Source organism: Poeciliopsis prolifica, unplaced genomic scaffold (genome assembly GCF_027474105.1).
Source record: "Poeciliopsis prolifica strain line A6 unplaced genomic scaffold, Auburn_PproV2 SCAFFOLD126, whole genome shotgun sequence".
In the NCBI taxonomy this organism is placed as follows: Eukaryota; Metazoa; Chordata; class Actinopteri; order Cyprinodontiformes; family Poeciliidae; genus Poeciliopsis; species Poeciliopsis prolifica.
The window spans coordinates 402,858-427,029 of NW_026562501.1; the positions used below are offsets into that span (position 1 = coordinate 402,858).

Consider the following 24,172-nt stretch of genomic DNA (forward strand, 5'->3'; position numbering starts at 1 on the left):
AGCTCGACGCCAGTTAGCATGTCAATTTGAAAAGAAGAAAAAGTTTTTTTTGTTTTTTTTTTTACTGATGTGTGTAAATGCTATGAATGTAAAGCTGCTATGTGAGTACCGTTTCAGTTCTGGGTGTACTTGTAATATGAAAGCCGGGTTGTTTTTTCTTTAAATTGACCGAACTTTAGCAAAGTGTTAGCCGTGTCCAGCTAGCCGTGTTAGCCGTTGACAGGTGGCAGCGTTTCATGTCGTCAGGGGAAAAAAAACAAAAACAAATTTAGGTCAAATTTTTGAAAGATAACAAACATGAAAACAATTGTTTGACAGGGGGTTATATCTTAGACATATTTTGAGCGCAGGCATCGTTATCTAGCATTGAAACAGAAGAATTTTTCCCTGTTTATCGAAAAGCTTCGAGGAAAAGAAAACAAGAAATTTCGGTCAGTTCTAACATCCTGGAGGCAGGGGGCTTCTCCATACATCCTGCCCGTGATTTGTCAGTTCGTTGAAACCTTAATTGCCGTCGAGAAGTTTCTGGCTTTAGAGAATCTGTGTTTTTCTGCCTCTGTAGAAAAATGACCGAGTCCTGCCTGAACCAGACTGACCTACGGAGACTCGCTGAAGATGGGAGGAGTAAACTCTCAGCAGAGTTCATCCCCTCAACACAACTACCGGTCAGTCCGAGCTGTTTGGTGGTTAAGTTATTTTAAAGTGTTGAATCTCAACATGCCACCTGCTGGGATCTGCCTTCATTGAGCTGCAGTGTTTTATGTTTGTTTTGTTTTGTTTTGTTTTGTTTTGTTCTGCAGCATTCCTGCATGGAGGATAAAGAACACCTGCAGGTTTACCTCAGAATCCGACCCTTGACCTCAGCAGAAACAGCAGCGGAGAGTCACAGGTAGAAGTGCTTCTAACTGGAGACGATGTTAAATTAATGTGGAAGACGACCTGCAGCAGATCACACAGATCTGTTTGCCTTTGTTGCAGGACTGTGTTGCTGTGGAAACCCCAGACACGGTTCTCCTGAAGCCTCCCAGTCTGTCCCTGTTGGCCCGGCTCAGCAGTGATAAATCCCTTCCTCAGACCGGCCAGCGCTTCCAGTTCTCCAGGGTGAGACTTTGACTGGGACATAAACAGGAAGTCCATCTGATTCTTGTTAAATGGATCCACAATTAGTCGGTTATTAGTTACATCACAAAATGTACATAAGTTATTGTTATTCATAAAAAAACATAATGTATCTTTATTATATTTTCCACTTATTTAGGCTGCAACTTTTCAGCTGTATAATGCCTGCTGGGCCAATGATGCATTTAGGTCATAGTGAATCAAACAAACAACAAAAACCATGGTGGTGGAGGCTGATGAGAGCCACCCACAAACGGTCTGAATGGAGACAAACCAGCTCAAAGTTTTTATCTGCTGCCATATGCAAGTTATCTATGGAAACAAGCTAATGTGATTGGCCTATCTACTGTTTACTATATTAAATAGAGCTAACACCATTAGCAGCAGCTCACACATTAACAAGATCTATTGCTATTTGCTGTAGCTAATCATTACTAGAGCTAACGGCATTAGCAAGAGCTAGAATCATTGGCAGGGATTTGAGATAACGCAACTAGCAGGCGGTAGTGCTAACTCCTTTAGCAAGAGCGAAGAAATTGGAAGATGAATAGATGTTTATTATGAAGCATCAGTATATTTGTTGACTGTTAATTTTTAAATGAATAAAAACTCATCAGCTTTTAGTCTTTTTACTGAATGTTTCTCAGATGAAAGGAGGATTTATATAATGGTTCTGTCTTTTTAAGGTTTATGGCCCAGAAAAAAAACAAAGTGAGCTGTTTGAAGGCACCGTCAAAGATCTAGTCAGAGATGTCCTGGAAGGAGAAAACTCCCTGGTATTCACCTATGGAGTCAGCAACTCTGGGAAGACCTTCACGTTCCTCGGTACAGCAACCCGCAGTGTGAAGGACCTGCTGCCTGTAGGGAGCACTCAGATCTGACTGTGCTGCTGTTTGTGCTGCTGAAGGTCCCGACTCTGAAGCTGAAGCTGGAATCCTGCCCCGGGCGCTGCGCCTCATCTTCAGCAGCATCGGTGACGACGTATTCCAGGGCCTGAGCGTCAAGCCGCACCGCTGCAGGGAGTTCCTGGCTCTGAGCCGCCAGCAGCAGGCCGACGAGGCGCAGTTCAAGAACACCTTGCTCAAACAACTCAGAGAGGTGAGCGGCTCCGGGTCCGACACCCGCTGGACCCGGACGGGCCCAACGGAAGCAAAACTGTTTAGGAGGCAGACTTTCAGTTAGACTCTGAAATGATTTTATCATGGTTGCATGCCAGCTGAATAAACCTGGTTATGCAACAGTGAAAGGATGAACATACATTTCTAATCTTCATTGCATTAAATATTAATGACGAGCGTTAGTTCTACAGGAAGCCGACATTAGTAGAGTTTCTCTCTCAAACTTTGAATGTGTTTATATGACTGAAGTGAATTTGTTAGATTCTGTTTTAAGTTAGATTTATTTTAAGTCCTTCAGGCGACATTTGTAGTAAATTTCCACTGAATAAATAATCTGAACTGACCCAGTTACCATCTTAACAACACATTTCTGTGGCATAAATTTCTGTATTTTTAGGCAGATATTTCTGAGAGAAATTCAATGAATATTCTTAAAACTGAATTTGTACTCGGTCATCTAGACTGAATTAACATGGTAACTCAGTCTGGATCAGTAAAGTTCACTTTTAAGAGAAAAGCTCGACTTTCTGCTCAGCGTTGCTGGGAAATCTGTTGACCTCTGGAGGTCACCTGATGCTGGATGTAATTCATTTATTCTGTTTCCTTCAGAATGAGAAGAGGAGCAGCAGCCTGCAGAACACGACCAACCAGACTTGGTTTGAAGGTGAGTCTGATACCTGTTTATTTCAACCAACAGCTTTTCTAAATATTTCACTGACTAAAGCTGCAGTAGGCAATTTTAATAAAAATGTGTTGTACATACGTGTTGAAACTGTCACTGTCCTGACAGAATAATTTGAAACATTTAGTCAGACTCTTCCCAGTGGTCCTACTGCCATCTGCAGAAATACACCAATACAGTCAGACACAACCAATCAGAGCCAGTGTATACACCAGAATGATTGACAGCGTTAAGACGCTCCTCCTGGCTCTAACTGGCTGTCTTTTACCAAGCTATATATTTCTGCAGATGGCAGAGGAGATTAGATTTTATTTGATCAGATTAACTGTTTTATATTTTACTGTCAGGACATACAGATAATTTTTGTGTGAGTGTTTGGAGATGTAGCTTTAAGACAGCGTGTTTCTCTGCAGCTGTCTGTAGGGTTTTAGAAGGTCTGTTGTCTGCAGGCTCCTCTGCACCGCGGCCCAGTACTGCAGCCCAAGACAGAATCATCCTGGACGTCAAACCCAACACCAAGTTCTCCGTCTGGGTCTCCTTCTGTGAGATCTACAACGAGAACATCCACGACCTCCTGGAAGTGGCACCGAGCGGGGCACCGCGCAGGCCGGCTCTTCGGCTGGCACAGGACGCCAATAGCAACGCCTATGTCAAAGGTCAGGGCGCTGAGCTGCAGCTGAAGGTTTTCTGATGTCAGACAGGAAGTGACTGATGGCTGCTGTGTGTTCAGATCTGCGCTGGGTCCAGGTGAGCAGCGCTGAGGAGGCGTTCAGAGTGGTGAAACTGGGCCGGAGAACCAGAGCTTCTCCTCCACTCGCCTCAACCAGCTCTCCAGCAGGAGGTGAGCAGCGCTGCCATCTTTCCTCATGCCCAGCTGCTTCCTGCTGCTCTCTAATGGCCGATTGTCTGCTTCCAGTCACAGCATCTTCTCCATCCGGATTCTGAGCATAGAGGATGACGACCCGCCCAGAGTCCTCACCATCAGCGAGTGAGTAGAGGAACCTCACCTGCTCCAGCGTGTGCAGGTTAAACATGGCCGCTCTGCCCTGCAGGTTGTGTCTGTGTGACCTGGCCGGCTCTGAGCGATGCGCCAAGACTCAGAACAAAGGAGAGCGCCTGAAGGAGGCAGGAAACATCAACGCCTCGCTGCTCATCCTGGGGAAGTGCATCAAAGCTCTGCGCTACAACCAGCAGGCCAAGTGAGTCAGTTCCCTCTGCTGGTTCTGACCCGTTCACAGGAAAAGTTAAAGCCTTGAAATGTCTGAACTTTCCAGAGGGTGCCATGCAAATGCACTTCATCCAGTTCTGTTTTTGAAATATAAAAACTCAAGACACTTCTTTTTTCTTAACGTTTGGGTTGAGTCGTGTTTCCACCAGCAGTCTGTTGTCTCCTGCCTTCAGGCTGCTGCAGCACATTCCCTTCAGGGAGAGCAAGCTCACACACTACCTGCAGAGCTTCTTCTGCGGCCGGGGCAAAGCCTGCATGATCGTCAACATCAACCAGTGCGCCTCCATGTACGACGAGACCCTCAACGTCCTCAAGTTCTCCGCTGTGGCCCAGAAGGTCTGTGCAGTCCTCCTCTCTGTCCCTGGAGAGCCGTCAGGGTTAAATGTTTCTGACTGAGGAGGAGTGGTGCTGTGGGCTCCCCCTGCTCTCTAGTACAGGCAGGAATCACCCTGGCAACCAGTGACTCGCATTTCCAGGTCTTAAATTACTCTGATTTCCTCCCTTTCTGAACTGGATGCAGACTGTCTGTATGACCCTTTACATAACTTAATGCAGCTGGAGTCCAGGGTGTCGTTATGCAGCTTTAACCAGATCACAGCCGTATTATATCCTAAACCTTTGACCTTTAGATACCAAACTTCTTTTATTCTGTGGTGGAAATTCAAAGTCACATTTATTCTTTACAAAAACTTAAAAAAAACAAAAAAACAATTGAAATCAGATTTTTTTATTATATTAATAACTTTTTTAATTCAAAATTAGTTGATTCTGCACTTTTTTGAGCCAGATATTTCAGCCATTTCTTCTCCAGAGCTGCAGGTTACACACTGCTGTCATGAATGTCCCCTCGGCCACATTGGGACTTACTGATTGAGGTCTGTTGTTCCCGTGCTTCCAGGTGGTCGTCCTGATTTCCAGGCCGCTCCCTGCCGTCCCTTCCTGCAGTGACTCCTCCCCTGTCCGAGCCTCAGGGAGGAGGAATGCCAGCTGGGAGACCAGCCTGGAGGACGTTTCCGGAGATGACGAAGAAGAAGAGGAGGAGGAAGAAGAAGAAGAAGATGACTGTGTCATGCAGGACACTCCGGAGACCGACGAAGAAGAAGAAGAGAAAGTCATTATCAACAAAGCGTCGCATGAGGTAGGGTGGGCACTTATTGTATCGTTTATTTTTTAGCGTTCACAGTCATAAAAACGTAATGAATAACTCTTATCACCATTTTAATTTTTATCACAATACTACCACAAAACGTTGTGATGAAACTCTGAGTCCATCTCTCCCAGCGCACCTTGAGTTTGTTGCTCATTGCTTCAGATGAGTTTTAATGTCGGAGCGATTCGGGACGGCTGTTAACCTCAGAACCAAACTGACTGGGTTTGCAGAAACGTCTCCTGCTGCTGTTACAGTGTCGTGTCTCTCCTTGCTGTTCTTGTAGCAGCAGATGGCGCTGTTGAGGCAGCTGCAGGTCCAGCTCAAGATGGAGCGCTCGGAGAACCTGCTGCTGGAGGCCCGGGTCAGAGAGGAGATCAGCCGCGAGTTTCTCAGAGCTGTTCTCCGACATGCAGAAGGACTACGAGTGAGATGTAGCTTCCCTCCTCTGCTCCGAACCGGTTTAGAACCAGAACCACTAACTGGTGTCTGTGTGTGCATGTCAGTGAGCGCCTGGTCAGGGAGAGGGAGATCCTGGAGGAGCGAGCTGAAAGGAGGCTGGAGATCTTCAAGAACCTGACCAGGAACATGTCCTCAGCCGGCTGCAGCGCGGACGCGGTCACTATGGTAGCGCCTTCTGACCAGGGGATACACACTGACTGGATCTCTGGATCAGTGGCAGATCTCTAATATTTTTCATGCCTTTTTCCTTTCAGGACAGATTTCTGAGCTGTCAGGCCTCTGAGCTGCCTGGAGCGTCTCACTTCAGCCTCCGATCCGGACCGGCTGAAAAGAAACCTGGAGACGATCAGAACCACAGAGGTACCAACAACACCTGAAGGCATCAGGAGGAAACGGCCCAGCAGAGACTGGAAATGAATGTTGTTTTCTCTGTTTTTCTTTTCCTGTGAAGCTGATGAAGCAGAAGAAAAGAAATTGCTTCTTCTTCAGCTCCAGGAAAAGTCAGTGCAGGTGAAGCAGATGGAGCAGCAGCTGGAGGACCTGCAGAAGAAGGTCGAGCTTTGCTCACAGAACAGCTCTGACCAAGGCAAAGATGACAGTCAGCTCCAGGTAAGAAACACCTGAGAGGTAGACTAAACTCCTGCTATTTCAAAAAATATTGAGAGTAACTTCCTGATATTTTTTCAATACTTCCCCTTGTTATGGGGAACGGAGGGACACTGCTGATCTATAGCAAGGCAGCATTGTGGAAGAAATAAATAAAGATGGAACTAATGAGAATATTTAGACAGTTTATCTCCAAATAAAATGATTTGGTTGTTTAGTTAAGCTTTAATCTTCTCCCATCGGGCCTGTTGTCTTGTGCTATAACTGGGTTCTGCCTTAAGACTCCATGAAAATCTGCACAATCCATCAGAAAGAACCCAGAAAAACATTATTTTACTCTCCTGTATCTTTACAGTTTTCTAGATCAACAGGTTTCCATGACAATCCCACCTGCAGAAGTGTAGTTCATTTTGCTGATGTGTCTCTTTTTCATGACCTCGCGCGCTGTGTGACCTGCAGTGATTTCATTTAAATTTCTTCAGAAATGATGAGTTCTTCTCCTTTCAGGAAGCTCTGGCTGCGCTTCAGAAGGAGCAGACGAGGAGAGAGGAGCTGATGGCTGCGCTGGAGTACCAGACTCTGGGGAAGGAGGAGGCACTGGCCTCCCTCCAGGAGGAGCGGCGAGCCAGGGAGGAGGCGCAGTCTGCTCTGGAGGAGAGCCGGCGGCAGCAGCAGGCGCTCCGAGAGGCAGAGTCGGTGCAGACTGCTGTGGAGGAGCTAGAGGATAAGATCCTGGATCACCCAACCAGATCCACATCCTCACAGAGGAGTTGAAGCAGCAGCAGCTGCACACGCCTACTTTCTCTTCCTCTGATGGTGTCGACAGCCAGCTGAGGGAGGAAGTCTCTGAGCTCAGAAAGAGGCGGGAAGAGGAGGAGAAGAAGAGTAGTGAGGCGAAGCAGAAACTCATCCAGCAGTTGGAGGAGGAGAGGAAACAGAGAGAGGCTGCAGTAGAGCAGCAGGTCAGAGAACTGCAGCGGAAGCTTGAGGAGCAGGAAGAACTGCGAGTCCAGCTGGAAACCCAACAGGAAGCGTCCAATCAGAAAGCAGAGCAGCTGCAGCTGAAGCTCAGACTGCAGCAGGAAGCTGCAGAGAAACTGAGAGACGACCTGAGAGAAGCTGAGGTCCACAGCAGCACTGCCTCAACCAGCGCTGAGGACCTGCACAGGGTGAACTCTGACCTCCAGAGAGAGCTCACGTCCCTGAGGGAAGAGGCTTCCTCTGAGATGGAGCAGATGAGACGAGAGAAGGACCGACAGCTGGAGGAGAAGCTGGCTGAGATGGAGAGAAAGATCTGCTGAGAGGGAAGCAGAGCTGCAGAAAGCAGAGCGAAAGGTCGCGACCCTGCAGGAGAACCTGCATCAGTCAGAGCAAAAGGTCACGACCCTGCAGGAGAATCTGCTTGAATCAGAGCAAAAAGTCGCGACCCTGCAGGAGAATCTGCATCAGTCAGAGCAAAAGGTCACGACCCTGCAGGAGAATCTGCTTGAATCAGAACGAAAGGTTGTAATCTTACAGGAGAATCTGGGTCAGTCAGAGCAAAAGGTCACGACCCTGCAAGAGAATCTGCTTGAATCAGAGAAAAAAGTCGCGACCCTGCAGGAAGCAAAGCAAAAGGTCACGACCCTGCAGGAAGCAGAGCAACAGGTTGCAACCTTGCAGGAGAAGCTGCATCAATCAGAGCAAAAGGTCGCGACCTTGCAGAAAGCAGAGCAACAGGTTGTGACCCTGCAGGAGAAGCTGCATCAATCAGAGCAAAAGGTCATGACCCTGCAGCAAGCAAAGCAGGAAAAATCAGAGCAACAGGTCACACCCTGCAGGAAAAGCTGCATCAATCAGAGCAAAAGGTCGTGACCCTGCAGGAAGAGCAACAGGTCGCGACCCTGAAAGAGAAGCTGCATCAGTTAGAGCAAAAGGTTGACCCTGCAGGAAGCAGAGCAACAGGTTGCGACCCTGCAGGAGAAGCTGCATCAGTCAGAGCAAAGCAACAGTCGCGACCCTGAAAGAGAAGCTGTATCAATCAGAGCAAAAGGTCGCGACCTTGCAGAAAGCAGAGCAACAGGTCGCGACCCTGCAGGAGAAGCTGCATCAGTCAGCAAAAGGTCGTGACCCTGCAGGAAGCAGAGCAACAGGTCGCGACCCTGAAAGAGAAGCTGCATCAGTTAGAGCAAAAGGTCGTGACCCTGCAGGAAGCAGAGCAACAGGTCGCGACCCTGAAAGAAGCTGCATCAGTTAGAGCAAAAGGTCGTGACCCTGCATCAGCAACAGGTCGCGAGAGCATCACAACAGGTCGCGACTCTGCAGGAGAATCTGCATGAGTCGGAGCGAAAATCGCGACCCTGCAGGAAGCAAAGCAACAGGTCACGACCCTGCAGGACAATTTGCAGGAGGCAGAACATCAGGTCACGACCCTGCAGGAGAGGAGGCAGAACTGAAGGAGAGGAGTCGCACCAACAGGATGTGACTCTGCAAAGGAAACTGCAGGAAGTAGAGGAACAGTTTATGACCTTGCAGGAGAAGCTGCAGGAAGCCGAGCAAAAGGTTGTGACCTTGCAGGAGAAGCTGCAGGAATCAGAGCGACGCGAGGAGGAGGAGAGCTTTGCTGTCCAGGAAGTGAGGAGGAAGGAGGTGGAGCGGCGGCAGGAGCTGATGGCTGCGGCTCATGAGGCCTTAGCTGAGAAGGATGCCGAGATGGAGAAGAAAGCCGGGGAGATCAGCAGGTAACGACGGAGATTAAACCGTTTCTTCATCTCTTCCTGAACCTCCTTCCTGATCTCTCCTCCTTCCTGTGTCTCTGTCCAGGCTGAAGCTGGTGGCTCAGGAGGAGGCGCAGCAGGTGAAGAGCCTCCGTGGAGCTACAGAGGAAGGAGGACAACTCGTCAGACCTCAGAGAGAAGCTGGCCGACTACAGGAAGCAGGTCCAGCAGGTCCAGAAGGAGGTCCGTATCAGAACACTGGAGGATAGGGGCTCAACTCATCCACACAGCCAGGGTTTTACACAAGGCTGACTAAACCTCTGGAAATTAGAATATCTTAATCTGGAGCTCATGGTTTGTTTTCAGGGCGTCTGCACATTTTTAAAAAGTCTTACATTTATGTATCTAAAATACATGAGGCCTTAAATCAACACAAACAATGTAAGTCGGTTTTAAATACTTTATATTTTTATAAAACCTGTTTCAGGCAGACTTCATTGCTCTCTGTAACTCGATGCGGTTCAGGCTGCTGCTAACTTCCTGCTAACACTTTGCTAGCTCGCTTTTTTCCTGTCTTATGGGTGAGTGTAAATTTATAGCCTGTTGGGTGAAGTTAGTCTCCACCATTTGCTCACTTCTGTTGCCAACCCATTTGATGCTGTGTGCATTCAGTGCTAATGCTTTGGCTCAGAAAAACAGTCTACTTTGCTGCTGTTAGCACTAGTCCAAGGGCAGCATTTGGTGCAACACAAACTGATGCTGCAAGTTAAGTGGATTTTAAATACATTTTATTTCAACAAAGTTGTGAGTAGAGCATGGAGTCAAGAGAGAATTCATAAGTCTTAAAAAGTCTGCAGTGTGAGTTGGTAAAACCTGCAGAAACTGGTCTTGGTTTCAGGTGTCGGCCATGAGAGCAGGGAGACGGCCCTGAAGCAGAAGCTTTCTGACGCGGAAAAAACCAAGAAGCAGCTGCAGTTGGACCTGAGCAGCAGAGACAGAACCATCCAGCAGCTCAGAGCCGTAAAACAACCCTGATGTTTCCAGCTGTGTCCGTTTCCTCCCAGTCTGCCGGATGCTAACAGCTCCTCATGTTTCTGTTGTTCCAGGAGCAACAGGACTCTAAGGCTGCCCAGCTCTACCAGGAGGCCTGTACAGGTAGAGAACCGCTCCCTGATCCTCCTGGATTAGTCTCCATCAGGCTGATGAAATATTCCTCCACTTTAGTTGTTTTGATGTTTGCTGATGCATAATTCAGAGTTTTTGTGATAATGATCATCATTTCACCATTTTTCTTCTATATGTAGATTTTGGAAGAAGTTTGAAGAAAAAATGTTGAAAAATTATAAGCTACAAATTAAGTAGCTCCACAAAATCAGGATTTTGAAACAAAAATCACTTTTAACAGTGTCTCTGTGTACAGGTGTTTCTGTTGCGCTTCTGTTTGCAGCCATTTTATTGTTTTTAAAATGCACATGTTGAGATTGGGGGCGTGGCCAGCAGCAGCTTATTTGCATAAAAGTGACAGAACACTAAAGCAACTCATTCTGGAAGAAATGAGCAGACGAGATGAAATCTCATCATCGGAGAAAGATCTCACACAAAACATGGAACATTTACAGCCCTGACCGGAAGCATGACAGGACTCCTTAAAAATAAATGTGAAAACATTGAGGGCCACAGTCCAGCCGAGTCCTCCCTCAGGCTGTTGCTTTTGCGAAGCAGTTGAGGTCAGCCATGTTCCTGTCTGCTCCTGCAGAGCTGCAGGCCAAGCAGCGGGTGGTGGAGGACATGCGGCTGGCGCTGACGGAGCAGGAGGAGACGCAGCAGCAGATGGAGCAGGTCCTGGACGACAAGACGCGTGTGGTGCAGGAGCTCTCTGCAGGTGAGACGCCAACACCTGGACAAGAACCAGGCAACGCCTTCACTCCATCATTCAACACCAAAAACTTCAGATCTGTCTACAAACTGGTGACTTTACTGACAGAATGATGCAACCAGTTGGTTGTGTTCTGTTTCAGAGGTAGAGAAGCTGAAAGGGAAGCTGCTGGAGCAGAACAGAGGGTCCGGCCGACCTTCAGACGACCTCCGGCTGGCCAGAGACGAAGCTTCCCGAGCCCAGCAGAGCTTAAAGGTAGAAGCTGCAGAGCTGGAGTCTGTCTGGATGAGAGACGTTGGACATGTGGACAGATGGACGTCTGCTTCTCCTGCAGGTGTTGACAGAGAAACAGCAGGCTGAACGCAGGAAGTGGCAGGAGGAGAAGCTGTCTCTGATTGGCCAGGCCAAAGAGGCGGAGGACAAGAGGAACCAGGAGATGAGGAAGTTTGTTGAAGACCGAGAGCGCTACTGTCGCCAGCAGAACCTCCTGGTAAGAGCCGGACAGTGACACATCTGCAGCTCCAGATGTTTTTCCAACACGTCTCCGTCTGCTCCAAGGAGTCCAGGCTGGAGGAGAAGGAGGCGGCCATGGAGAGCTGGAGGGCGGAGCGGGACACGCTGGTCGCTGCTCTGGAGGTGCAGCTGCAGAAGCTGCTGGCCAGCCAGGCGACAAAGACAAGCTTATCAAGGAGCTGCAGCAGGAGAGCACAGTGTCACCAGCAGGGGTCAGTGCAGCGCCACACATCCCTCCTCACACCTAACCATAAATCAGACGTTATTAACGATCAAAAATGATCAGGGTTTGGTGAAAGTAAATCAGAAATCTGAACTGAAGAGGTTCCATATTTTTACCTCTGCTCTCCGTCTGACTGACTTGGGAGCAGAGTGAAGGAAAATGAAGGATTTAGGATTTTAGTTGGGCTTAATTAAGTTAATCATTTTATCCTGGAAGGATTATTTCATCTGTCGTACATGGGGAATTTTTTCTCACTGGACTTTTTCCGTCCACAGTTCTCTCTGTAGAATAACCAGCGTAACGTTTAAGGCTAAATAACAATAATTTCATTAGGGCTAAATTGCCTGGGTAGCTCTATAACGATGCTACAAACATTATCATTTAAAGACAAAACAAAAACGGATCAATGAGTGAACAGAACCAATTGCTAAGAACACTTAAAACTTTCTGTGGATGCTGTTGCTCAGTTGATGTGACTCAGAGCTGAATATGGGAACTTTTAAATCAAGTTGAGAGCTTCATCAGCCAAGCCGCTCCAACCAGAGCAGGAAGTGAGCACGTCACCTTGGTGATGGCGCCACAGCTGGCTGGACAATTAAACTGAGACTCAGCTGATGTGACGTGTGTCACACACACCTGGAGCTCCACAGCTAATAACTAGCATAGAGCTAGCCAGAACCATCTGGATTCTGTTCTGGACAGAGCAGGCAGCTGCCATGTTTTGGACCATCTGAAGGCCGGACTCTGGGTTTGGACTTTCTGATGATAAATTGTTGTTTTAGTCGACTAGTTTTTTCATATTGTCTAATTAAGACAATGTTTCTGTCCTGACAGCTGAGCTTCAGCTTTGGGAATAATTCCAACGTTATTTATTTAGTGGCTTTCCTTTCCATTTGCCTCGGGAATTGAATGGTGCCTGGAGAGGCTCCTGTGGTTCAGTGGCTCTAATGTGTGTTTGTGTGTTGCAGGTTAATGGTGGCTGTCGTTCTCTCAAAGTGGCAGAGCTGCAGGCAGCTCTAACGGAGAAGGAAGCAGAGATTGTGCGGCTGAAGGAAAGCCTCCAGGAAAACGCAGCAGAGCAGGTCAGAACCGTCTTCGCTCAGAGTTTATCGGACAAGCAGGAGAGTTCTGAAGTTTCACAGCAAAACAAATGACCCAGTTTGAAATACTGAAGCATTTAAACTGCTGCAGAAACACTCAAATAGTTTACAACCTGTAAATATGTAGAACCTCTTCAGTATCTGAGTTGTTCCCCACACTTTAAATGAAGACGTTAATAATGTTCAAATATCAGTGAATATTTCTGGAAACGGATGAAACGTTGTAGCAAAAACATTTATAGTGTCATCAACATTTTCCTGGAAGAAAAAAACTTCAGTTTTTTTTTCCTGGATGTTTCCTTATAAATTTGGGTTGAATCATATTTTTTAATCCCTACATTAAGTCCAGATGATTTACATATATTGTTTTGGTTTTAGGTGATTGATGTGAATAATGTGTTTTCCTCCACAGAGTGAGAGTTCTGCTCTGGCGAAGAAAGCAAAGGCTGAACCGCTGCAGCCACAGAGAAGGGAGACCAGATCGTCTGCCAGCAGTCGGGTAAGTCAACTTCACGCTACACCATTTTCAAAACCTGACAGACCACACACTAGCCGACAAAAAGCATCTTGGGTATGACGGGTTTGATTGTGGTGTGTCCAGCCACACGCCAAGAGCAACGCTCCACATGAACCGATTCCTCTCGCTGACATTCAGACTCCAGACAGAAAATCCTGCATAAACCAGCTGCATCTGTCAATTTCCTTGTCATTTCTATGGCTAGTCCTTGCATGAAATGTTGAATGTACATTTATGTTATTCGGTTGCGCCTTGTCAGCTGTTTGGGATTGTCCTCCCGGCTTACGACTCCCACCGGGCTTTCTCATTGGCTACCTGTCACACAGGCTGCGTTGTCCCTCTGTCAGGGAAAACTGCACACGCTGCAGTGATAAACGGGTCAAGACAATCCAACGTGACCGATTTTAGATGGGAGTGGTCTCGTTGTACCGACTGGACCCGATCAGTTGTAACACAGAAGCACACTGCGGGATGATCGGTTACGATTATCAAGCGCCAATCTTAGAACGTTGGGCTTTCTACAATTGTTGAAAGGGGACAAATTGGGCAAAGAATTGTGTAGTGTGAACTGGGTGTAGGAGAAGGGCCTAGTCAAAGCATCAGTGTCTCTTTGGTGCTGCAGCTGAGTTCAGTGTTGCTGTTGCCGCAGGGTTCGTCAGGCTTCCCCTCGGTGCTGGAGTCCTCCGAGGTTTCCACAGAAACGGGCCGGAGGAGCCGCTTCCCCCGGCCGGAGCTGGAGATCTCGTTCAGCCCGCTGCAGCCCGACCGGCTGGCGCTGCGGCGGCAGGGCGACGACAGCGCCGTCACCGTCAAGCTCAACCGGACGGGACGCAAGAGGAAGAGCAGCGAGATGGAGAAGGTAAGAGGATTGAAAGCAGGAGGAGTGCAGTCCAACTGTGGCTTAGTAAAACTATGAAACATGATTCCAGCTAAGACATGGGCTCCAGCAGGAGCTAAAGGAACAGCAGCCATCAGACCTGATGGAAACCTGCTCTAAACAGTTTGCTGTCTGTAGTGTTTCATCCAGATTATCTGTCGCAGCATCACGGGGTGGGGAGGAGTTTCTGGTTTTGGTTTCTTCGTACGACAGCAGAAAATCTCTGAAAAAAGATTTTGTTTTAGAGAGTGTCCACACATTCCTGCATTTAAATGAACTGAAAATGTTCTCTGATATCCGCTGGAGAGCTAGCTAGATTATTCAGGTCTGCCGTGTGTCACTGGTTTCCTGGGTGATGCTGGTCTTCTCCACTGGTTCACGCCGTCTGGGTGAAAAAAGCATTTAGACGGTTTTTCTCAGCTCCTGCTGCAGAGGGTCTGTTATGTGAGGAGACAGCGAGACGTCCCAGCGTCCATATTTAACTGGGAGTGAGTCAGAGCCGCCCTCAGTGGAGCGGGGTGAGGCATGGGTCGCCCCGGTGACCCCGCATCCTCCTCCTGCTGTGGATGCATCACCTCTGGGTTTCTGTGCTGCCCCTGCAGATGAAGATGGAAGTTTGTGTCGGATCCCAGGGATTTCAAACTGAACGACGAGTTCAGGTGAAGTTTTCTACCTGGTTCAGATTTTCTGAATCTGGACTCCAGGCTGAGCTTCAGGACAGTTTAACTGTCTGAACGTTTTATTTTAAACCCACAGCGTCACATTAAGCTGCTGTTCTCCATTGTTTGGAGCCTCTCGGCTAATTAAATCGTCCAGTTATTCAGTGTGTTTTAAAGGAACTTCAAACTGTAGATTAACATAAAAACCATCAGAAGAATCCAATTTACTGCTTGGCAAACCAGAGCAGCTAGCTGGGAATATGGAGATAGTATCTGAAATGAAAAACTAATCTGTTCAATAATAATAGCTGAAGTTCATTTGAATATTAAAATGGAATTGGTCCCTAGAGATGACAAATGCAGGAAAAAAGCTGCTTCTTTGTCCTTTGCAGAAACTAAAGTAACAAGAGCATTAATAAATAATCTGTATGAATATTAGAGTCCAGGAACGAGGAATATGACCTGAACAGACTTAATATTTCAGTTATATTTTCCACAGTCGTGCTGCTGAAGTGAACTGTCGTTTTAGAAATGTTACAGCAGTAAGGTGATAAAACAACCAAACGTGTTTAGAGTCATTTTAAAAAGTAAGACTGAGAGCAGAATAAAACCGACGTACAAAAACTAGACACCTGAACTACTTCAGTCAGAAGCTTCTGCAGAGCTGCTGTAACACTGACTGCTACAGTGTTGGAAGAGTCAGCAATGATCTGTCTGAGGTTGTTTCTTCTGTTAACATCAGAGATTTATTTAATTAATAACCAAACATCTGAGCAGCAAAACACCTTGAAGGATAAATTCTCCTTTTTGTTTGCTCTGGCCTGTTACAGCTTTGTTCCCATTTAAAAAGCTCAAAAAGCAAATCAATTCAACACAAACCTGAAGGTTTGGAAGAAAAGATGAGTTTGTGCCGGTAATCCCAGCTCTAATGAGTGTTCATGTCCTTGACATCAGATTTCCCAGGTGCTTCATTCAGAAAACAAACCTGGAGAAATAAATATTAGATTCAGTCCATCATCAGAAACGTTCTGATACCGAGACAGAGTTCTGGATAGTCGCTTTTACTTTAAGATCAGAGCTTCCATCTGGTTCTGTGGTCCAGTCTCTGGTTCTGGGTCCAGTCTCTGGTTCTGTCCAGTCTATGGTTCTGTGGTCCAGTCTCTGGTTCTGTGGTCCAGTCTCTGGTTCTGTGGTCCAGTCTATGGTTCTGTGGTCCAGTCTGTGGTTCTGGGGTCCAGTCTGTGGTTCTGGGGTCCAGTCTGTGGTTCTGGGGTCCAGTCTGTGGTTCTGGGGTCCAGTCTGTGGCTCTGGGGTCCAGTCTGTGGTTCTGGGGTCCAGTCTGTGGTTCTGTGGTCCAGTCTGTGGTCTGGGGTCCAGTCTGTGGTCTGGGGTCCAGTCTGTGGTCTGGGGTCCAGTCTCTGGTTCTGGGGTCCAGTCTCTGGCTCTGGGGTCCAGTCTGTGGTTCTGGGTTCCAGTCTGTGGTTCTGGGGCTCAGTCTCTGGTTCTGGGGCTCAGTCCCTGGTTCTGGGGCTCAGTCTCTGGTTCTGGGGCTCAGTCTCTGGTTCTGGGGTCCAGTCTGTGGTTCTGGGGTCCAGTCTGTGGTTCTGGGGTCCAGTCTCTGGTTCTGGGTCCAGTCTGTGGTTCTGTGGTCCAGTCTCTGGTTCTGGGGTCCAGTCTCTGGTTCTGGGGTCCAGTCTCTGGTTCTGGGGTCCAGTCTGTGGTTCTGGGGTCCAGTTTGTGGATCTGGGGTCCAGTTTGTGGATCTGGGGTCCAGTCTGTGGTTCTGGGGCTCAGTCTCTGGTTCTGGGGTCCAGTCTGTGGTTCTGGGGTCCAGTCTGTGGTTCTGGGGTCCAGTCTCTGGTTCTGGGGTCCAGTCTGTGGTTCTGGGGTCCAGTCTGTGGTTCTGGGGTCCAGTCTCTGGTTCTGAGGCTCAGTCTCTGGCTCTGGGGTCCAGTCTCTGGTTCTGGGGTCCAGTCTGTGGTTCTTGGGTCCAGTCTGTGGTTCTGTGGTCCAGTCTGTGGGTCTGGGGTCCTGTCTGTGGTTCTGGGGCTCAGTCTGTGGTTCTGGGGTCCAGTCCCTGGTTCTGGGGCTCAGTCTGTGGTTCTGGGGTCCAGTCCCTGGTTCTGAGGCTCAGTCTCTGGTTCTGTGGTCCAGTCTGTGGTTCTGTGGTCCAGTCTGTGGTTCTGGGGTCCAGTCTGTGGTTCTGGGGTCCAGTCTCTGGCTCTGGGGTCCAGTCTCTGGTTCTGAGGTCCAGTCTGTGGCTCTGTGGTCCAGTCTGTGGCTCTGTGGTCCAGTCTGTGGTTCTGGGGCTCAGTCTCTGGTTCTGGGGTCCAGTCCCTGGTTCTGGGGTTCAGTCTCTGGTTCTGGGGTCCAGTCTGTGGTTCTGTCAGCACCATCCTGGCCCATACTGCCCCCAGCTGTGCTGATGACAGCAGGTTCCCTCCAGATTAACGGAGCAGAACTTCATGGACCCTCAGAAGGTCTCAGAGGGACCAGAGCTGGACAAGCAGACTGAAACTCTTCCTCTGAGCTTTGCGCCTGAAATGCATGATTGCATTTCTATTTTTGTTCCAAACGTTGAGCTGAAGCCAGCCATCTGTTTGCTTCCTGTCTCTGTTCTCAGATTAAAGATGGAGGTAAAAGTCCAGGTTTTCTCTACCAGTCTGTGTGGGATTTTGACATGAAGATGCACTTTAATGTTTTAAGCTTTTATTCAGCTCTGTAACCTCCACTTCTGGACCAGTCAAAGTTTTTGTCTGTCCAATAAGCTCTACAGAAAGTTTCTGCTCATGTTTTCATCTTTTGTCTTCAGTTATTAGTTTTTACTGCATTAGAGGAAAAATACCCATTTTATAAGTTAGTCAGCTACCATTAAAATGCAGAAGTTGGCATCAAATTAAAGCTGCTTTTTAACCGAATTCTTGTTTTTGTTCAAGTCTCACCTTTCAGGAGGACTAAAAGACGAGCAGCACGCCAGGTACCGTTTGCTTTTCCTCATTAGAACTGTTTCCATCCAGAACCCACAGAACCATTTCACCATCACATCGGCATCCGCCATGTTGGGTCTCCACCTCCTACTGACCTGCTCATCATCTTTCATTTAGTTTAAAGATAAATGAACAGTTTCTTTGCATTCCATGAAATCTAGAAAGCTTTTGAACGCAGTGACTGGGTTCAGGGGCCCGGTGCTGATTCTGTCTGGGTCTTTGGTTCTTGCATTTCAAAATAAGACAACAAAAAATTAATAATTAGATTTTTTTTCTTTTAAAATTAAATTAGAGAAAACAAAGACTGAAAATAGACTACAAAGTCCAGGTGCGTCTCACTGAGAGCTGAAGATCTGACTGGGTTCAGCTCTTGGTCTGAGGTGGCTCCCGTCCTGCTGCAGCTCAGTTTGAACATTATAGTTTGACTTTATTTTTACATTTAGGTTTTACAGTGTTTACATCATGAGCCCTGGAGGCCATTTTCACCTCATTCATCAGTTGGACGATGCTTTGATTTCTGATTTAGCATTAACACTTTAACTGGTTTTCACACAAATTCAGATTTTGATTCATCGAAGGTTAACTTATGCTGAGTTGTGACAGACGTGTATGTTTGTCTGGAATGTTTTTATTATTTAGGCTTTTTCCATTGAGCAGAATTTGACATGTCTCACTGTTAACTATTTTTAAAAACTACGTGACCAAAGTGGGCTGGTCCACTTCTGTTCAGCTGCATGTGGAGACGCTGGAGTCAAACCGGTTCCTGGAAGCTGATTACAGTCTGAACAGAAGTGGATAAACGATTGTATTAATGAACCTGATCTGAAATGACGAGCGCTGTGTCGCTGTATTAGGATCTGGAGATGTTCTGACTCCAGCTCTTCAGGTCATTTATCTTCTAAACCCGCCTAAATCAACCGATTAATTTGCATGTAATTGCTGCCTGTCGGAGGAGAGGCTGTAATTTGCAGCTGACATGGTTGAGCAGGTTCTTATCAGGACGGATCCGACTGATTCAAGTTTCCTTTATAAATGAAGATAAACTCCTTCTGCTCACTTCCCAGCTCTCGTCTGTCAGTGCTGATGGCAGAGGTCCGTCTGTCCGTCTCATAATGATTTATTGACGGAGCTTTTACTGTTAGGAGCGGCATCCCTGCTGCTGTCCCAGAAAATCTTTACAACCGCTTCTGGCTTTTACTGCAGAAATGTTTTTCTCTCTTCTGGTCCAATAGGCTGGGGTTATTGACATGCATGATGATACGTGTGGCTTTGTAAAAGGAGCGTAAATTTCACTGAGGAAGGACCTTCATTCTCCTCCAGATCGTTTTCACTAGATCAGACCGAGAGCAAGAATATCAACTCTGACTCTGGATAAACTCTTCTTAAAAGGCTCCAGTTGGAGTTTGGAGCTTTAATTATGCAGGACATGGAGTTTTCATGTCCGAGGCCGTGGTCCGGTCCGGTCCGAGGCCGTGGTCCGGTCCGGTCCGAGGCCGTGGTCCGGTCCGGTCCGAGGCCGTGGTCCGGTCCGGTCCGGTCCGAGGCCGTGGTCCGGTCCGGTCCGAGGCCGTGGTCCGGTCTGAGGCCGTGGTCCGGTCCGAGGCCGTGGTCCGGTCCGGTCCGAGGCCGTGGTCCGGTCCGGTCTGAGGCCGTGGTCCGGTCCGGTCCGAGGCCGTGGTCCGGTCCGGTCCGAGGCCGTGGTCCGGTCCGGTCTGAGGCCGTGGTCCGGTCCGGTCCGGTCCGAGGCCGTGGTCCGGTCCGGTCCGAGGCCGTGGTCCGGTCCGGTCCGAGGCCGTGGTCCGGTCCGGTCCGAGGCCGTGGTCCGGTCCGGTCTCACCCTGTCCTTTAGCTGACGTAGCAGCAGCTACCCGTCGTTCTGTGTAGGCGAACATCTTCAGCAAGTTTTTTCTTCTTCAGTCTGAAGTTTTAAATATAACCAGACAGAGTGTCACCATGGTAACCATGAAAACTGATGACGGTTCCTCGCGCCTCGTCTGTCGGCGTTCCTCCGTATCGGCTCAGAGACGATGAATCTGATTGGATAGAATCGACCTTCAGGTTCTGTTGGGTTCACCTGGGATCTGTGATCCACTCCAGAACAGACAAATTTCACCGTCTACATCTGTTCCTCTCTTCATTTGCTTTCCCTCCTCGTTTACCGACTCCACGCCGTCCAATCCCAGCTTATCTCCACTCCTGATCAGCTCTCATCCCTCCGCCTCCACACAACGCCTGTTCCTCCTCGCTCACACACACCGTGCCTCACACACACCGTGCCTCACACACACACCATTCCTCACACACACACTGTGCCTCACACACACACCGTGCCTCACACACACACCGTGCCTCACACACACCGTGCCTCACACACACACCATTCCTCACACACACTCCGTTCCTCACACGCTCCGTGCCTCACACACACCGTGCCTCACACACTCTGCTCCGCTCCTCCGTTCTCGCTCCGATTATCTCTAAAACCATCTAGTGAGTCATTGATGACTCCACAGGTCGTGACCTTTGTTCTCCCTGATTCCCCGCCCACTCCTCTCCCCAGCCGATTCGCAGGTCTTCCTCGTTTTCCTCGTCTTCGTGCTGCTTGTGATTCACTCTTTGATTTGATAATGTGGCAAAACTGCAGGGAAGTAGAAGATTTGATTCCTGATCCAGAGGCTTTAAACTGCTGTAACTTTACAATCCTTTAAAACTCCTTCCTGCCTTTGAGTCGACAGCAGAGACTGAATCGAAACTTTGGTTTAAACATGAGCCAGGAGGAATTAAATTTAGAGATGACTGGATCATGCTGCAGTGAACAGGCCAGGTGGTCAAACGAAGTGGAGAGCCGCTGCTGTTCGCAGACAATTGTTTTCAGTGGCGATGCGTTCAGTAATGATGCGTTCAGTAATGATGCGTTCAGTGGCGATGCGTTCAGTAATGATGCGTTCAGTGGCGATGCGTTCAGTGGCGATGCGTTCAGTAATGATGCGTTCAGTAATGATGCGTTCAGTAATGATGCGTTCAGTGGCGATGCGTTCAGTAATGATGCGTTCAGTGGCGATGCGTTCAGTGGCGATGCGTTCAGTAATGATGCGTTCAGTGGCGATGCGTTCAGTGGCGATGCGTTCAGTGGCGATGCGTTCAGTAATGATGCGTTCAGTAATGATGCGTTCAGTGGCGATGTGTTCAGTAATGATGCGTTCAGTGGCGATGCGTTCAGTGGCGATGCGTTCAGTAATGATGCGTTCAGTAATGATGCGTTCAGTAATGATGCGTTCAGTGGCGATGCGTTCAGTAATGATGCGTTCAGTGGCGATGCGTTCAGTGGCGATGTGTTCAGTAATGATGCGTTCAGTGGCGATGCGTTCAGTGGCGATGTGTTCAGTAATGATGCGTTCAGTGGCGATGCGTTCAGTGGCGATGCGTTCAGTAATGATGCGTTCAGTAATGATGCGTTCAGTGGCGATGTGTTCAGTAATGATGCGTTCAGTGGCGATGCGTTCAGTGGCGATGCGTTCAGTAATGATGCGTTCAGTAATGATGCGTTCAGTGGCGATGCGTTCAGTAATGATGCGTTCAGTGGCGATGCGTTCAGTGGCGATGTGTTCAGTAATGATGCGTTCAGTGGCGATGCGTTCAGTGGCGATGCGTTCGGTAATGATGCGTTCAGTAATGATGCGTTCAGTGGCGATGCGTTCGGTAATGATGCGTTCAGTAATGATGCGTTCAGTGGCGATGCGTTCAGTAATGATGCGTTCAGTGGCGATGTGTTCAGTAATGATGCGTTCAGTGGCGATGCGTTCAGTGGCGATGCGTTCAGTAATGATGCGTTCAGTGCCGATGCGTTCAGTGGCGATGCGTTCAGTGCCGATGCGTTCAGTTGCGATGCGTTCTGTAATGATGCGTTCAGTAATGATGCGTTCAGTGGCGATGCGTTCAGTAATGATGCGTTCAGTGGCGATGCGTTCAGTAATGATGCGTTCAGTAATGATGCGTTCAGTAATGATGCGTTCAGTAATGATGCGTTCAGTAATGATGCGTTCAGTGGCGATGCGTTCGGTAATGATGCGTTCGGTAATGATGCGTTCAGTAATGATGCGTTCGGTAATGATGCGTTCAGTAATGATGCGTTCAGTGGCGATGCGTTCAGTAATGATGCGTTCGGTAATGATGCGTTCAGTAATGATGCGTTCAGTGGCGATGCGTTCAGTAATGATGCGTTCGGTAATGATGCGTTCAGTAATGATGCGTTCGGTAATGATGCGTTCGGTAATGATGCGTTCAGTAATGATGCGTTCGGTAATGATGCGTTCAGTAATGATGCGTTCAGTGGCGATGCGTTCAGTAATGATGCGTTCAGTGGCGATGCGTTCAGTAATGATGCGTTCAGTGGCGATGCGTTCAGTAATGATGCGTTCAGTAATGATGCGTTCAGTAATGATACGTTCAGTAATGATGCGTTCAGTGGCGATGCGTTCAGTAAGGATGCGTTCAGTAAGGATGCGTTCAGTGGCCGTCTGGCATCTGAAGGCTGGACTGGATCTGTGTTTGGTGTGTTTAAGCTGCTGCTGAGTGTCTGAATCTGAAATACGTTGAACCTGGCTGGTTTTTTGCTAACCTGCTGTTGGCAGGTTTTCCTCCAGGCTCAGTGGAAGCCAAACACTTGACACTCGGATGATGGCTGAGTTTACCTCACTGTGATTCCAGCTCCTCCGCCTGGCCTCTAACTATATATTACAGCTTGTTTCTCCTCTTTAATGACATATATTTTCACCGCGGCTGCTCCTCACCGTGTTGAATTAGAACCGCCTCCATCTGCTCCAACCTGTCATTATGAAACATGTTGTTTTTAGCCGTGTTAAAGATGAGTCATGTCTGTTTTCAGGAGGAAGTGGAAACGGAGAACCGGAGGAACACCAGAACCAAACTCGCACCGAAGCTGAACTCGCAGTCAGAGGTACGCCCAGAACCACCACTCACTGTTAAACTGGACGCTGTGAGACAAACTGCTGACCACCTTTACCTCCCTGTGGCCAGAGCGCCACCTCCCAGAGCAGCCTCCGCAGCAGGAAGGACGGCACGCTGCAGAAGATCGGAGACTTCCTGCAGAGGTCCCCGACCGTCCTGAGCTCTGGAGGTCAGAAACACACAACCTTTCAGTCAGAGCAGGGAGCCTTACCTCACCAGAACTAAACACAATTCAAGCACAGGCAAAATGGGCCTGGAGGAAGAAGAGGCCTGGTACCAGGAGACTCTGGAGTCCTAAGTGCCTTGAAACCCCAACACAACTCAGTCACATGAGGAAACATCTTCACATGTGCTCTGCGTCCTGCTGAAGGCCTGACTGGTTAAAATGTGTTGGACTTTAACTTCTCATTTCACTGGAAAATGTTAACCATCCAGTGTTTTACCTGCTTGGAGTCGATGATGTGATCTGGTGACATAAACCCGAGTATCATCTGCACAGAGGCAGAGCCTGGACACTTATTCTCCCTCTCTAAATGTTCAGAATGAGTTTTTGTTCTTCCCAAGCCTTGGATCTCTGTGCTGCTGTTTAATCATGCTGATCCAATCCCTGAAAGAACCTGATGTGTTACTGCAGCCAAGAAGATGATGAGCCTGGTCAGCGGCCGTGCGGATGCCCAGTCAGCCTCTTCTTCCTCTTCCTCCCCCCTCCGTATGACGGCCAAGAGGAGCAGAAAGAAACTCTACAGGCCTGAAATCTCCTGCCCCATGGAAATGCCCCCCCACCCGGTGAGTGGAGCCGAGGCAGCGTGACGAGGCTCACATCTTCATCTGATGTATTAATTCACTGCAGGGTTATGAGTCCTGCGAAAAGAGATGTTGGGTTATTTTTCTATCTTTATTCTGTGTTGATAACCTCAGTAAATCTGGACATGTAGGTTTGTCTTATGCAAGGAATGAAAATGATTGTTTTTATTTGTTCATTTCTCAGTGGAGGAGCAAAAAGGTTCTGGGTTCAAATCTCAGCCACGTGATATTAAAACTACATTTCGTATTGAACGAATATTTTAATTATGCTGCATATTTCAGGAGTCTCTCACCAGAGTCGGCTGGAAGGATATTTAGATGTGAAACAGACTGAGAGACTTTGTTGGCGGTTCAGCGTTAACTTCTGCTAACTCTGGTTATGTTCTGTAATTATCTGCTTTGCTGCGTCCGCCCTCCTCTGCCATGTTTTCTCCTGTCTGTGTTTTCAGATTATTAACCAGGAGACGAAGGACGGCGACGGCAGCCAACGGATCAAGCTGCGCCTCCGCTCCAGAGTGGCTAAATGCTAGCGCCGTATCCAGTTAGCTTTCATATTACTGTCTTAATGAAGCTGCTTATGATCGAGCATA

The 24,172-nt window shown here is 48.2% G+C and overlaps 1 pseudogene; it reads left to right on the forward strand.

Annotated features, from left to right (window-relative positions):
- Nucleotides 1–107: 107 nt before the first annotated feature.
- On the forward strand, nucleotides 108–24,172 carry LOC129355195 (kinesin-like protein KIF20B; annotated as a pseudogene).